General features: G+C 42.2%; 1 protein-coding gene across 26 annotated transcripts in view; it reads left to right on the plus strand.

Moving 5' to 3' along the window:
* The window catches only part of Mbnl1 (muscleblind like splicing regulator 1), a 170,486-nt gene that overhangs the window by 16,693 nt on the left and 137,634 nt on the right, over nt 1-16,159 (plus strand). For 10 of the 26 annotated variants that reach the window (XM_075950450.1, XM_075950462.1, XM_075950455.1 and 7 more), the window contains exon 1: nt 7,855-8,060. The exons of 6 other annotated variants lie outside the window; for them this stretch is intronic. The gene's annotated coding sequence lies outside the window, so the exon portion shown is untranslated. Of the gene's footprint in view, nt 1-7,611; nt 7,726-7,824; nt 8,061-16,159 lie in introns of those variants that run through there. 10 more of the 26 variants (XM_075950487.1, XM_075950454.1, XM_075950459.1 and 7 more) reach the window with 5 other exon arrangements.

The raw sequence follows: 16,159 nt of genomic DNA on the forward strand, positions 1-16,159 counted from the left end.
GTGTGGTGGGAGCCTGAGAAGGAGAGGGGACGGGATCCTTCCCAGGGGTGCCCAAAGCTTCCTCTCTTAGCAGTTCATTAGGGCTAACAAGCTGTCCTTTGTGAAGGCAAGCCTCCATCCTTGCCTTAGTGCAAATGACTTTGATCAGATAATCCCCTGACGCCTCTAAAAGATTTGTGACTTAGGTTTCAGGAGGAGGAGAGAACGCTGCAAGGTCCCATGAGACTTACAGCAGAAATGCTAGGATGTCGCTGTCTGGCAGCCCAGCCTCCAGGAAACAGGCGTGACAAACACGCATAGGGCAATATGATGACTCTGGAACCCACACCATCGATTCACATCGCAGGGTGCTCGCAGTATACATCTGACCAACTCACTTGTCTGTCTCTTGATCCTTCATGACCTTTCTCTGATTATTTTTCCTCTACCACGAAGCCCTTAACAATTGTTGAATAATTTTACCCTTTGCCAGTGGCTTAGAAGCCCATGAGAACCAAGGCCTTGCCTAGGCCTGTCCTCCTTGCCACCTGCTTAGCGCAATAAGCACGTAAGGCCTGTTGAACTTAACTGAGTTGCTGCTTTTGCTACATGCTTCTCCATCTTTAGTCTCTCCCAGCTTTATTCTCTCTCAAATCCTTCCCAGCTCCAGACTAAGAGAACACCTCAAGGAAGACAGAAAAACTCATGCTGCTTGAGCACCAGTCACAAATCCTCACATATTGTCAGGGATCAATACATAATTGTTAAATGGATTAATAAGCCATGGCCAGTGTACTGATATTAAAATCGAGGGCCGGCGCTATGGCAGTTAAGAGCACGTATGGCCAAGTTTGGTTCCCAGCATCAGTGTTAGGGAGCTCACAGTGACTGCTAAACTCTCCAGTTTCAGGAAACGGGAGAGCTTTGACTTCTTTGGGTAAGTACACACATGTGCACATACATGCAGGCACACACACACAGACACACACACTAAATAACATTACTTTATAATCATATCTCCCAGTCTACATGCTTTTGAACAAGGTAAAGTGGAAAGAATGTGTCTATGAAACTTGTATCAATTTTTGAGGTGATAATGATTTTTTTTCTTATTCAGAGTCAAGAATTAAGACATCCCTTGAGACATGACTTAAAGACATTTCAAGCATTTCAAGGATGCCAGAAAAGTAAGAAGTAATAGGATGCCACAGTGGATGATTCAGAGAGAGAGAGAGAGAGAGAGAGAGAGAGAGAGAGAGAGAGAGAGAGAACACAAAAGAATAAAAAAGGACAGAGATATAGAATACTATAAAATCAAAAGAACGAATGTTATGCATAATTAGATACCCATTAGAATATACTTCAGGAATGAAAAATAACCCTGGTAGTTGTCATATTTAGGAGTATCAGCTTTAAGAATTAATAAGGTTGTGGCCATATCTTTAAGGAAAAAGGTCACAAATTTTTCTACAATGAACAATGTTAAAAATCTATATACACATATATAATTTAGTTCATTTGTGTACTATAATCCAAAATATTTATTAACATATGTATATTAACAAAAAATTGCCAAGAAATTCTGTATAAGGCAATACCACATAAACTTATTGCATACTAGAAAGTGTTTCACAACATCACATAAAATTACATAGCATAAGCAGAAATAGATAAAATATCTACTTTGACCTCCTCACTACCTGTTTCATGTTTAATCTTATATCTTTTATTTACTAAAATGCCAATATTACATATTTAATTATTTTAATTACAGCCTCTCCCTCCCATGACACACTTTTATCTTAGATACATTGGTTTAAGAATCTCCCATACCTGACTCTTGTTTCATGATTTGGGGAATTCCAGGTAGAATTCTGCAGGACAGGAGGCTTGATGTCTTTTCCCCTGCGAGGCTCTGGCCAGAGGAGTGACTCTACAGCCTCTCTTCTATTATTTGAAGATGATGATGATGTGATTGACATGAGGGGCGGCATTTGTTCCATACGGTTGTATCAGACATTTCAGTTGTGGTGGAGAGATGCCTCAGGGCCTAAAGTGTTTACAGCGAACGTTGGTCAGTTTTAACTGCCAGCGTGATATAACCTAGGATCACCTGAGACACTTCATGTCTAGAGGAGGTGGCCTGACCAAGTTTGAGGGTGATTGGCTAGATTGTTAGTTGGTGTGGGAAAGAGTAGCCCACTGTGGGCTACCACTCTCTCTAGGCAAGGTCTCAGACGTTATAAGAGAGGGGAAAGCTAGCTGAGAGCAAACATGCAAAGATGTGTTTATTGTTTCTGCTCTCGACTGTACATGTGAAAGCCCACGTTACACCGCTACCTCTTTCTTGTTTCCCTTGCACATTTTGTTTGCTAGAAATCCCTGCAATAATAAGTACCACTGAAAGACAAGTCAACCCTTCCTTCCTGTAGGCTGCCTTGTGTCAGGTTACATCACAACAAAAGAAACAAGCTAGGACACGGCGTAAGCTCTTGGGAGCTCAGAACCCAAGAGCCTACACAAAAGTGCGGTGGTCCTACCAGCCTGCCTGTAAGTCTGCTACTGAGAAGCAATGGGACTCTGGCTTTTTGGATCAATCTGGTGGGCTGGTTAGTCATATAGTGATCTCTGGGTTTGATTGAGATACCCTGACTCAAAGAAGAAGGTGGAAAGTAGGTGAAGAAGATTATTCCATGGGCTCCATGCATACCCACCAATTGAACCGATTCTGATATTCTATCTTCAGTAATTTTCTTTGTTGTGTTGGTCCCAAGTAAGAGATTGGTTGCACATAGAAACACCATGTTTCACTTGCCTCAGAGCAAAGAGGTGACTATTGCATTTTCTTCAATTCTAGGGAATACATTCACAACACTTGCAAGACTATATTGCTAAAGGTGTTTAACCAAATCCCTTTCCGTGGCTGCCCTGCCCGCCGCTTGCTTCCACTTGCCTTTCTTGATAGCATTGCTCATTCTCAGCACTGAGGCACTTCCTGCCTTCTGCTCTGAGATCAGACCATACTGGATGGCAGGGGAGAACAAGCCGGTCATCTTTAGGACCACGTGTGTCTGCCCATCTCACCTCTAATACAACCAGCTCACCCCTGCTTCCCATGGAGCCTAAAGGTTGTGGTCATCGCTTTGCGGTTCCTGAGTGCTTTGTTTCAGATTCTTGTGTTCTCTCCTTTAACTGTAAATTCCTTGAGGTTAGGCAGCCCATTTCTGTTTACCTGCCCCCAGCCTGTTCCACAAAGAGTTTATGCCTTTTGTTTTCCCAGAGAATCCATTCTTTCCTCAGGTCATGGTCACCTCAGTCTGGATTTATTCTACATAACCCAATTCCTCTATCTCTTTGGTTTTACTTAGAACTGCTCATCTGCATATGCAATTATCCCTATGCTTTCCTTTTATTTATTTGCTTGTTGCTTGTCTCTCCCAGCCACCCTCCACCCCTGTGAAGAAAGTGACTCCTCTGTGTTTACTTCTAAACACAGAACCCAGAAATACTTGGTTGGTTAAGCTGATGCTCACTAAATACTTGTACAATGAATGGAAGCTTTGCGGGGGGTGGGGGAAAGTATTTTCTATAAGGAGAGAACAAAAGAAGAATGGACAAGAGAATGAGAGAAAGGAAAGAAGGAAGAACCGAGATGGAAGAGCACTCAGAAGCCTAAAGCAGTTGATGCTCACATTCAACAGAGGAGATGGGCCTATGATAGGTCTTCATATTGTTTCCATTGCCTTAAGCACAGAAGACAAAAACTAAGAGTCAGACAGCACCAATGCCAGTCTTGCTCTGCTTGAATGACACTGTCCTCCTCTTCCGAGAACAGGCCAATGGTGCCGACCTTCGGTCTTTACTACCATTCCACGTTACCAAACTCTTCACTTTGTATATCCTCAAATAGTGATACACAAGACTTAACTTTTAGGTAACTTAGAAAGTGTGCCATTAAATCAATATTTGAAGTGTTCTAATTTTATAAACATTGAAAATATATGGATTTTATATGGAATATTTTTACGACTCGTACGATAACCAGTATATGTTTCATGTTGTATTATATAATATCTAAGATATGTTATCTATATTTAGATAATGGGCATTAAAAGAACATTTTGTGTGAAATGTACAATTATCCTTGAAGATAAACAGACAAATAAATAGATTCATATAAGTCAGTCAAGTATAGATATTCAGCTGTGAACAAGTTTGAATTAAAAATACAGAAGAAGTTACCTTTTTCCTGGTATGAAATATAACATAGGTACAGATGCATAGGTTTAACAGTGATTCTCCATACAAAGGTGCTTACAGTGTTTTTGTTACTTCTAGTAGCTTCTTCTCTTAACTATTTTTACTTAAGCATGATAAGGAAGTGTAGGGACTGAATTTGGGTCCCAGTTTTGATACTGTCACAAAATCAATTATTTTTAATCAGTATTATCATATCATATCACATCATATTATATCATATATTGTATCATTATATATTATGTAACTATTATTATAGATAATTATTTTATCCTGCTATATTAAAATAAATTATAGATAAGTGCTTCAGAAGGTTTTTATATTTCTGCTTTTACAACCCTCTTTCTTGGGTTTGGAGGATATGGAAGGAGGAGGCAGAAAGTCATTATATTGAAAGGCAGTAGTAGGACCTATTGAGCGTGAATGCGCTATATAGAAGAACAGAGTGTATAACACAAACACTCTTACATGGGTTTTAAAGACTTCCATTTGCCTGAGAAAGATAAATGTTACTTTTTTTAATCTATATTGTTGGAAAACAAGGAGCTGATATTAGCTGCAGAATCCATGTCCTCTGACTGTAGTATTGCTGGACTCATCAGTATAATGAAGACTGGAAAGAACTGAGACAGTTCAGGAACCTGCCGTGGATACTTTTTTCCTTTACCAAGAAAATGTAGTTTTATTTCATCTGAAACTGTTCCTGTAATTTCCCTTTCTTCCTGCAAATGACCACCACTTCGTGCTTATGGATGTGAGCATTCATGAGTTGGAAAACTTGAACATCACCTCACAGTGTATGAGAAAACCTAAATGGCCTCCCGGCACTGAAGAAGTATTGGTAGATTCTAAATGGGGGAGCTGTTAGCTTTTTATTACAATCATGATTTTTTGTTAGTAGTTTCCACAATTTGAAAAGTGACTGGATGGCTATTGGTAGTTGAAAGAAACATGGTTTAATATTTTTATCATATGGCTTTATGTTTGCTTCAGTGGTTCAAAAATTTAAATGATAACAGGTTAGGCTTACTCGCTGGCAATGTTGTTTCAGACCTTAATCTATTTTGGCTCATTTCTAAGGTTTAGATTGGCTTGAATGACACATCATGGCATTCTTTTTCTCTTTATCTTGTAAAATAACATTTTCTTTTAAAACTTTACTGGAATGTTTATTCTATTGTTTCTAACATTAAGTGCCTTCCTTGAATTCCTTTTTGTTCTATTTGGTGAAACAAAATTTGTGTCTGTTTCAATGTTTCTTTTGTTTATAGAAGTTCCTCAACCTGCAGAGTTCAAGCAGTTTCTCCTCTTGTACCACACATAGGTTCAAAGTCCTGCTTTTTACTATGTTCAGTTGCAAAGGGCATGTTTTCTAGCACATGAAAAAAAAAGACCAGGAAGTCTCTAACTCGGAAGAAGACAGGGGTCTGAGCATAACTGTAAATTAATTTCCCAAATAGGAGGTCTTGCAGCTCACTGAACTGTCTGATCAGAGAGGCACCGGGTGCTACCACAGTAGGTACAAAGGTAGCCATCTTATCAGGAAGTCAGGGCTTTTTCTGTTGGCAGAAAATGGGAAGCAACTGAAAGGCCAGTAGCAATCTAGTGGGCTAAACTAGGACCTTGGGAGTCTCCCAAAGCCCCTCCCTTCCTCAGTCCCTGCATGAGTCACTTTTCCAGAGTGTCTACACCCATTCACCCTTCCTCTGCCAACATCCCTGAATACTCCTAGTCACCCTCTAAGCATTTGCCAAAGACCTTTCTAGAATGCAAGTCCAGACTCCACCCTATCTCCCTGGTCCTGCAAACTAGTTCACCATGGTTTTCGGAGTAAAGTTGAAGTTCGTGGCTTCCTCTTCTGCCTACACTTTCTCCTTTTACAGAAGGGTTAGAAAAAGATGAATATAGTCATTCTACGGGGAATTGAACAGATAGGTTTCTGGCTCATTCTCTGCTCTGTTTTCTCCACTGTCCCAAGGTCCACCTCCATCCAACTCCCTGTGCCTATGTATGTGTACATGTGAAGGTCAGGAGCCCATATCAGGTCTCTTCTGAAATTTACTTTAGTTTTTGAATGACTTCCATTGAGCCTTGAAGTCAGTGTTGACCAATGGACTCTGAGTATCTCCCATTTTCTACCTCCTTTCCAGCACTAACTACAGAACCTGGCCCTGGTGCTTTGAATTTCAGCTCAGGTCTTCAGGCTTGAGCACGTTTCTTTAAGAATGAGTCATCTCGCTAGCCCTTCGACTCTCTTCTTATCTTACTAACTTCTGCACATCTTTCAAGGCACTCGTTATATGAAATTCCTCCAGGGACCTCCCCTTCCCTCCCTGTCTTGGGCTCATTTTGGGTTGTCTATCATCATAGCACCTATCTATCCAGCAGGCGAAAGGCTGCTCATATAGCACAATCCTTGGCTAGGGTCCCCTCCCCCATCCCACCTATACTTAACATCTCTGTCATAGCCCGCATTCCACCCAGCTGCTGAAATAAATACTGAGAAGAAAGGAAGTCCCAGGGCTATGGTGGTTACTAATTGTCAGTTAGAAACTCTCTGTCCCTGTCGGCTGAGAAAATGTTAGTGTCAATTCTACATTGTTTCCATTGTTGGGGACTTGGGGACTTTTAATGATTAACGCCAAGAAGTGGCGCTAGGTAATTAATTAGTTCAGGAAGGGATCAGTAAGCAGGATTAAGTCAGTGTACCGTGGACCAAGCACAGGATCTGTTACTCGGGTCTGTGACTGGTGCCTCTGCAAACCACTTGCGCACCTAACACCTTTCCTGACATTTTTACTCCTCCTGGGAAAGACGGCCTCATCCTCTCAGTACAAACATGCAGGGAGAAATCCTGTTAAGGTCTGGGTTTGCATCTCCCTCGAATCACGTTCAAACCGCGGAACAAACGTTTTTAGTTAAAAACCATCCTTGACCAAGTTATCAGAATTCCTTAAATTAACAGGAAATCCCGTCCGCAAATCTTCAAACTTTATCTCTTCTCAGAAACCCAGGATTCTTTTCATTTAAAGCCAAGTTACAGTACAGCACCCAGTGAACTAGGGGGCTGGGGTTTCATTAGCTCAGGCCGTTGCCCAGGGCTTGTTTGCGTGGGAGTACTTCTGCATCTCCTAAGATGTTATTTTATTTTAAAAGAGGGAGCCCTGCTTTCTGCACACCACACTGCGGAGTTGGAAGTCAGGGAGCCTTTCAGTTGCAAGTTTGATTTACTGATTAGATGGGAAGGTGGCCTGTGTTTGTGCTTGAGAAACGATCCGTTTTCCCGGAGAACTCCGAAACTGTGGAGTGCTGACTGCTGGAGGAAAATCCCCCACCAACACCCTTGCGCCTTCTTTCCCGCCCTTCGCCCTCCAGGTTCCAGGCGGTGCGGCGCTTCTGTCCCGGCAGGCCGGGCCGCTGACTCTAACCTTTCGTCTAACCTTGCGGGCCTCCCGGGCTGGCCGCCGAGCCCTCGGAGCCGGAGCGGCGGTAAGCGGCGGCGCGGGCCGGGGCGAGCGGGCGAGCAGGCGGGCGGGCGGGGGCCGGGGCTGCGCGTGGGAGCTCGGCGCGTCCGCGCGCCTTCCTGGCGGGGCCGGCGCGGGGGAGGGGCCGCGCAGCGGCGGAAACCGGCGCGCGGCGATAAGAGGCTGCACGGCGACATGCCACAGTCTCTCGCCGCTGCCCGACGAGTCGGGGCGCTCGCCATGCTCCCGTGACCCGACCCGGCCAGTTCCCATTCCCGTGGCGGGCATCCCGGAGTCGCGATCCCACAATGCCCCGGGCAGTCGGGGCCCCGGCGGGCAGCCTGCACGGCCACGTGAGAGGTGAGTGGCGGGGCGGCCGCGCATTGTTCGGCGCTGCGGGCGGCGCTGCGGCGACCCGGGGTGGCGCTCGGGGGGTCCCCGGCCCGCACGGGGGCGGCGGCGGCGCTGCGGCTCCCGGTCCGGCCCCGCGACTCGCTGCGGATACCCGGGGGGTGCTGCGGGCCGGGACTGGCAGCCGGGGAGCGGGGGGCAGGTGCGTGGCCGAGTGCTCTGAACTCGGTGACCTCTGCCAGGGACGGCGGGGACGGCCACCGGCTGCGCGGGTCCCGGGCCGCGCCCGCATCCTCCTGCCGGGGTGGGGGGCTGCCATCCAGCACTGGCTTCATGTGGGCCAAGTATGTGCACGCAGAGGTTAATGCTCTGCCTGCCACCCATAAATTACGCATGACATGTTTAGCTGGGCTGCCTTATATGGAGAGTGCTGTATTTCAGTCCAGTGTGCTTTTTGCCAAGTTTACAGGGCGGAAGACGCCCTGCTTTAGAGGGCTGCCGCTTTTCCTCCCTTTCTGGTCGTTTTGTAGTGCGTCACTCAAAAAGAAAAAAAAAAAACTGTAAGAAAAGTAAGTATAGAGCTTTCCAGGGCGGAGCCGCAGTAGGCTGGTGGAATTGCTTTCATGAAAAGTAGTCAGCATATGGACTTTTTTTTAAAAAAAGACAAAACTAAGAAAATATTTAGCCTTCCCTCAATCCCCTAAAAAGAAAAAAAAAAAGCCCGAATCTGTTATCGTTAGTAATGTCTCGTTAGAATACTTTGATTCCAGAGCCTGTAACATGAGAATCAAAAGATTACATATATAAAAATGGAGCCGAAGCCTTCCTGACCAGCCCGCAGCATGTTACAGCTACAGGGATGTTGAGACAAGCTTCAGTGTGTTCTTAAGTCTCTCTGGCGTGTATCCTGTTTGGCTGCTGGGATGCTAAGTTGGGTTTCTCGTGGAGCCTATGTCCCCAGGATTAAAAACAAAGTTGGAAGCGGCCTGGGAGGTTATTGCCGCCGACTTAGGTTTCGGTGCCCACCGACACAGACACAGGCCGAGCAAACGATTAATAAACTCTGCCATACTCTGAGGAATTTCAGAAACAAATTAATACACGACGAGGGAAGTCATAATTATGGCCTTTGGATTTGCAGGCCTTCTGCAACGTGCTTTGAAATAGTACACCGACGGACATGCTATTCCTCCCTCCTGGGTTTCAACACAGTGTTTATACAAAGAACTTACTTAGGGCATAACTTTTCTACACCGGGCTAAGGGTCCCCATTCTCGTCTCTGGCTTTAGAGTGTTGGTGTTGTTTCCTGGTCCTATTTTTCCAGATAAAATTCTGACCACCAAGACATGATAAATGAAATTTCAAGGACTATAGATCTTTGAAGGACTTAGTGCAGTACAGAGGATGTGTTAGAGATACATAGTTGCCCGAGACAATACGTTATTTCATAGCTGGAGAAAGCACGTGGCTGTCACTTCCATCTTTGCCCTTCTAAAAGTTGGTGACAGTTAAACTAGCTTTTCCGAAACATATCATGGCCCACTGTTCCTGTTCTATGTAGTTGTAGGGGGTTACATTTTCTTTTCTTTTTTTTTTTAATCACTGTTAGGCCCTTTTTCAAATCTAGACTTAAAGTTTTTATACCTCTTTGTTTAACGCGGAGTTCCCTTGGTGAGAACTACGAAGCTGACGGCTGTGTTTATAGAACAGGTTAGGTCAGCACCAGAAAACCTGTTCATCTGTTTTATAATTACACGGTCCCTGAAGACCTCATTGCCACATTTTCTTATTGGGAGAGACTTAGACAAAGCGCAGGTATGTTTCATTGAATATTTTCCTCCTGGAACTGAGAGCAAATGAGAGCCTACGAAGCACGTGTCGGGAACATGCCAGGAGAGAAAGCGACGTGCTGCCTGACCTGGGAGACTGCTGTGTTTGTGTGTGCCCTTCCACACTGGAGGCAGGCTCCAAGTGGAATTCATTAAAATTTGATTCTAACATTCTGTTCTTGCTCAGGGCACAGAATTCCTGTGAAATGAAACACTTGGTTCTGTTCAGAGCAGAAAGAGATTACCTCAAGGTTTCTCCTTGAGTGTGGAGGGGGTGGGGAGAAGCATGCAGTGATAGTTTTCACTGAGGAAGAGCGTGCTATTCTTATATAATGTTTCCTGTTGTCACTGTAAGGTAAACTTGTTACCATGTACTCATGACTGTCACCATACCGTAGGCCTGTATTTGATCTGTCTATTTATGGAAGCAGAAAGGTCTTGCCGCACCTTCTGGCTTTCTGCTTGGTGATAGATGTGCGGACGAAAAAGCATCTTAGATCTTTCTTGGAATAAGTCCCAATAGATGGACAGTTGAGGTTTATTTATGTATTTATTGAATGCTCTAAAGGGCATTAGAGAAGGCAATGGATATGATGATCAGGAAAGTAGAGGAAGTGAACAAAATATATTCACAAGATATGTGGTTCACTTGAAGGTCCTGTGCACTGAAAGATTGTAAAGCATCTGGACTTATAGATCTAAATCTCTGTTTTTCCGGAAGTTTAGAATATGCTGGCTGGCACAAAAGCCACTAGCCACATGTGCTCTTGAACACTTCAAATGTGTCCAGTTCTGAATGTTGCCTTAAAGAGTAAAATACATACTGGCTTGTGAAAAGTTTGTGCCAAGAAAAGAATGTAAAATACTTGATTATATTATATTTAAATTAACTATGTTATACTGATAGTGTATTAAGTATTGGGGTTTTTTTTGTTATTGTTTTGTTTGACTTTTTACCACCCTCACCCCAAGTACTAGAAAACTTAATCTAACAAGTGTGTCTTGTGTTCTGTGGGGCAGCACTGTTGTGAAATAAAGCAAGAAAGCAGCAGTATTCTGAGAAAAAGCTTAAATTAGAGTTTGCTAGTCAAAATACAGTAAAAGTGACTTTTATTTTTACAAGGTAAAGATGCTTATTATACACAGAAACAAAATGACTTGTCTTTCTCATCCATTGTAGCCAAAATTTGAGCAAAAGTACTACCTTACGTCTATTTTTATTTCCTCAAAACTACTATTTAGTTTAGAGAGTTAATGGTGAGGTGGTAATAGCAGAGAAAGGCTTATAATTAGGAGGATAAGCTTAACACCTCTCAGAGGCCAGAATAGGGTATGATTGCTACTCTGGGATGTTTGGAAACACTATAGTTATCATTGTCCTGGAGTTACCAAACAGAAGCAAGTCAGTGAGATTTATTTTAAAATAGTTTTCAGTAAACAGCAGTTACCTTCAAATGCTTAATATGTGTTTTCTATTGTTATGACAGACCTTCCTTAGAAAATAAAAACACCAAAGAAAGCCAAACAAGCCGGCAGGAATAAGAGTCTCACCTGTATGGAGCAGGGCATTACTTTGCATGGAAGGAGCGGTGAACCAGCACTGCTGTGGTGTTGTTGCAGGCTCTCAGGAGTTCCTATGTGTTGAGTCTTGATAATTAGATCACATTCTTGAGAAAGCATCTGGCTCGTTAACAAAGTACAACGGCATAGGTCCTGGGCACACTCCTTTTGGACATTTTATCAGAACTGGAGTGCATTTGCCTTGCAAAGTGTTATGCCCCCCAAAATGTGGTTCTTTTCTAGCATGTAAAGTTATGTTTGGTGATGTTCTCTTGAAGGATATCAAAGGTACACAAGTTTTGTTGTTATTGTTGTTGTTGTTGGGGTGGCAGACATAGCCCATCTGGAGCCTCAGGTAGAGTTCATTCTAGTTCGGTAGCATGATGGATCTGTCATCTGCTGTCGCAGGCATATTTCATATTAGTACTAACAGCTGTGGTGGAAAGAGAGGGGTGAGAGCATCCCTGTTAAACTGTGTTCATGTCTGATGAGTCATGAAGTGTATTCGGTAAGGTTTGGAGAATTTTTAATTGAAAAGCAGATAGTTGAAAAGGACCAATTGACATGCCATGAAATGTGTCTAGACATTTCTGTTTTAAGATTTAAGAAAGGGAAATTGATGTTTATATAATGCTTTCCTATTTCTATGTATATATGTTTTTGTAAGCACTGCAGTTTTATTCTTGGGAGAAATGAAGATCCTAGCATATCCATGGTTATAGTTTTGTACATATTATTAGTTTAAGAAAAGCATAACACAATTGCTGTATCTCTTTTCTCTTTTACACTTTGAGAGAAGTACCTGTCACATGTGTCTGATATCCAAGAGTTTGAAAAAGGGTTTTAATTTTTATACTCTTAGGGTTCTTTTTGATACTTTTTCCTTTTTTTAAAGCTCTCTCTTTAGGATTTTATGATTCTTTGTTAAAGCAGTACAAGATCCATTATCTGAAGACTAGGGGAAGTCATATTGCATTCAATAGGCAATTATTTGTCTCCTTAGATAGTTGTATGAAAAAGGGAAGATACTATGTTGAAGTAGAATTATGCTTCAAATAGTTTACTCCCCAGGAAGCTTTGTTACCTCTCTTGACGTTATATTAAGAAACAGAGATAGTTTCATTCATAAGTCTAAAAGGTAATAAAAGGTTGACGAAGGTACACAGAAAATAGGCTTCTGTGTCCTGCGAACACAGAACTTGTGTAATGACGTGTGTGTGTGTATGTGTATGTGTGTGCACCTCATAGCATGCCTGTGGAGGTCAGAGAACACCTTCGAGTCAATTTTCTTTTACCATGTAGGTTCTAGGAATCAAACGCAGGCCCTCAGGCAAATTGACCAACTGACTTATCTGAATTTTTATTTCTGAAAACAATAGAAATACATTATACTATTGAGAATAATTATCATAAATATGAAATTTTCCTCCTCCTCCTATGACTACTGTGTCCATGCAGATATCAGCTCCATTGTAGTCCTCTTACCTAAGGTCACAAAGTGAAGAGATTTTGTATTCCAAAGGCAATTTTCAACAATTATATTCCACCCTGAAGTCCCCTCTCTTCCTTTTTAAAGTTTAGAAGCAACTTACTAAAATGTTACTTTCTTTAGCGGGACTCAGAGAATTCTAGGGTGATTGGAATAGGTTTAATCCTATAAAATCAACAATCCGATGCTAGTTTGAAACATTTAAGTCACCATGTAAATATGATTTTCATGTAGTCCATATTGTGGCAAAATAGTAATGCAGGCCCACTGAAAACTATTTGATAAGGTCTGTATATTCTTGAGGAAATGACATCTTGCTTGAGAAAATAAGAACTTTGAGTCATTCCATGATACAGTGGTGTTTCATGAGGACTCTCCAGTTAGGACGGCACTGAAGGTGTTGTGTGTGCTTGGCACTGAGGATTCCATCTCAGCAGATGCCAAGTGAGGACTCTGGTGCCTGTGAGTGAGCTGTAGCCCCAGCCTGGAACAGAAGTTTGGAGAAAACAGAGACAAATCCTGATGCAACTGTGGGCAACATAAATGCACCAGAGGAAGTGGTCTCCCGAGAACTAAGGAAGCCTAGAGTGTTCTTTTAGTTTTCCAGCTTTACTATTATTTGCCCTTGAAAGCACTCATTGCATCCACCCAGTGATGTTTCCCTGTGTTTCTTTGTAACATCTACACAGAGGATTCAGGTATATACATTGTAACTCATTTCTTTAGTTCTCTCATCCAGAATGACCTGAACTCAAAAGAACATTGGTCGTATTGTTTATTAGCTTTAGTGGACATTGCAACACCCAACCTTTTCAGATGGCCACTGCGGTGAAGAAAAGATACAGAATTTGCCAAAGAGAAAGCTAGACTAAAAGTGAGGAGATCTACCTCAATTGCCACGATCGCTTTAGCATTCAAGCTCAGCATACCAAATGAGTAGGGATTTTGTTAGGGGAAATGAAAGTTAAGCTATATAATGTGCAGGCAAGAGGGAAGTGCACGTGAGCAAGGAGGTTTTAATCAAACCGTTACAATGTCTAACTTCTCTGAACTTTGAATGAAAGGAACAAAAAGGAAGTAAAAAGCAACAAACACCGCTGCCATTTTAGGCAACAGTTTACAGAAGGTTTGGTGAAGTTGTCTGATTTCTCTTAGAACTCTGGTACTGACTTCTGTTTGCAGTGAAAACTTCTGAAAGGTGAGGGAACAAAGGAGAAGACTTTAAAAAAAGTTAGCGGTCAGCCCATCATGTCATCAGCACAACTGTATCGAGGTCGAAGGATGCCTGAGCTAGGCGGTAAACAGTAATAAACAGACTGGATACATCGAAGATCCTTTCTGAATGTGACTAAGAATTTACTGACTGTTCCCCGTTGTCAGTTTTACCCTTCTGGCCCACGGTTATGCCTTAGTGTTGGTGAGGATAGTAAGCATGGCGCATTAGTGTCTTGTCTGGTCATAGAAGAAAGCTGCCTGCACACTTGTGCGTCTCCTCTCCTTACAGAGCAGAGAAAGCAGGGAGGTGGTGACATGAGCCAGTGGATGGAAGAGGTGGAAGGGAATAGACAAGGGAATGGACATGCTTTTGGGGCAGGTTGGTGTGGAACACACTAAGTATTGACAACACTCTCAGCTCAGTCCTCCTCTTCAAGAGGCTCCTCATTGTCATTTGTATGTTTACTAAAGTTTGATTTAAAAGCTAAGTTTGAAAAGAGTTTCTAAAAAACTTCCTAGAAATACCATATCTAGGTTTGTTCTGAATGTTCTCTGTTGAATGCACTACAGGCAGAATAATAAAGACCTCCCTGGTCTTACATCTTTTGTCGTGTAAGTGCTGATGTCAATATTATAATTTTATTATATGTACTTATTGCCTTTAATCTATTCCTTAAAAAGAACAATAGATTTTTAGAGAAATATTTTCCCATCCCTAGTCTGTGACATTATAAATGGACAAGTAACAATTATAAACATAATAGAAGTTGCTAGTTCTGTATTGTTTTATAAAGTCTCATTAAGTATTCTCTGTAGCTATAACATAAATCTTAGGACTTTTGTCTTAAAAGGTAATTAGCATGACTAGGACTTTTTGGTTATTTCCAGAACCTGAAGACTTGATTTTTTTTTAATGTCCAAATTTTAACCTTTTAACATTTTGTCTTGTCCCCAAAGTTAGAGAAGAGAATACTTGCACTAACAACGCTAACAGTTTGGAGAATGGCTTACGTGTGTACAGCGAGGTTTTAAAGTAATACATAGTTCCTCAGGAGAGCTTCATGAAATGGTCTTGCTAATGTCTTGGTTTCAGACGTGGGGAAACTGGGTCACAGATATTTCAGGTTTATTGCACAAGGTGCCTTAATTACCACATAGCCCGAGGAGGACTTTGAGCCATGGTGAAGTTTCAGAATATCTGCACTTATGTGAAAGAATAAAAAGAATGAAATATGTGTGCTGGGGATTATCAGGTGCTATAAGGTCATATCCGTTTGAGATACTTTACCAGGGTCACACACATGAGGAAATCTGTAGAGAAAGGGTAAATGACGGTAGGGTCGAGGAAAGAAGAGATAGAGGAAGGGGACAGAAAGGTGTCAGGTGGGAAAGGGGCACCGGCACTACATTGCCCATCAGGCAGCACGTGCAGGCACATGACAGTTGATAGCACAAGAAGCTGATTGTCCGGAGACATCCCCTTCTAGGAGGGAATTGTGCTGCAATGCCCCAGTAGAAAGAGTATGATGCATGGCAAAAAGTACAGTGGTTGGGAGTGAGGGAAGAATGAGAAGGAGGTAATGCTTTGCAGTGGAAATAGAACTTCTGGTTCCATAGGGCATATCCAGTTATTGGATGTGAACAATAGGAAGGGATATGATTTGATATAGTGAATATTAAGAGGATTTTTTAAAATATACTAATAATTAAACAAAACATCAGTAAAATTATTATTTAAAACTCTATAATTGTTCTAATAGTATTGATACAAGTGTTGCTAGAATGAAGAGTTGCAGAGCCAACCCGTCGTGGTGGAGCTTGCCTACAGGCTCTGTGCTCTGTAAGTGGGAGCAGAAAGATGTTGTGTTCAAGACTGACCTCCTGGGTCACCTTGCAAACTCCTGCATTAAAAACCAAATGCCAAACATCAACAAATAATGAAGGATTATACTTCAAAATATCTGTAAGAGAGAACCACATATTTGTAGTTTATCTAGGATTACAACTCAATTAT

The sequence above is a fragment of the Microtus pennsylvanicus genome, chromosome 16 (genome assembly GCF_037038515.1).
Source record: "Microtus pennsylvanicus isolate mMicPen1 chromosome 16, mMicPen1.hap1, whole genome shotgun sequence".
NCBI classification, from domain to species: Eukaryota; Metazoa; Chordata; class Mammalia; order Rodentia; family Cricetidae; genus Microtus; species Microtus pennsylvanicus.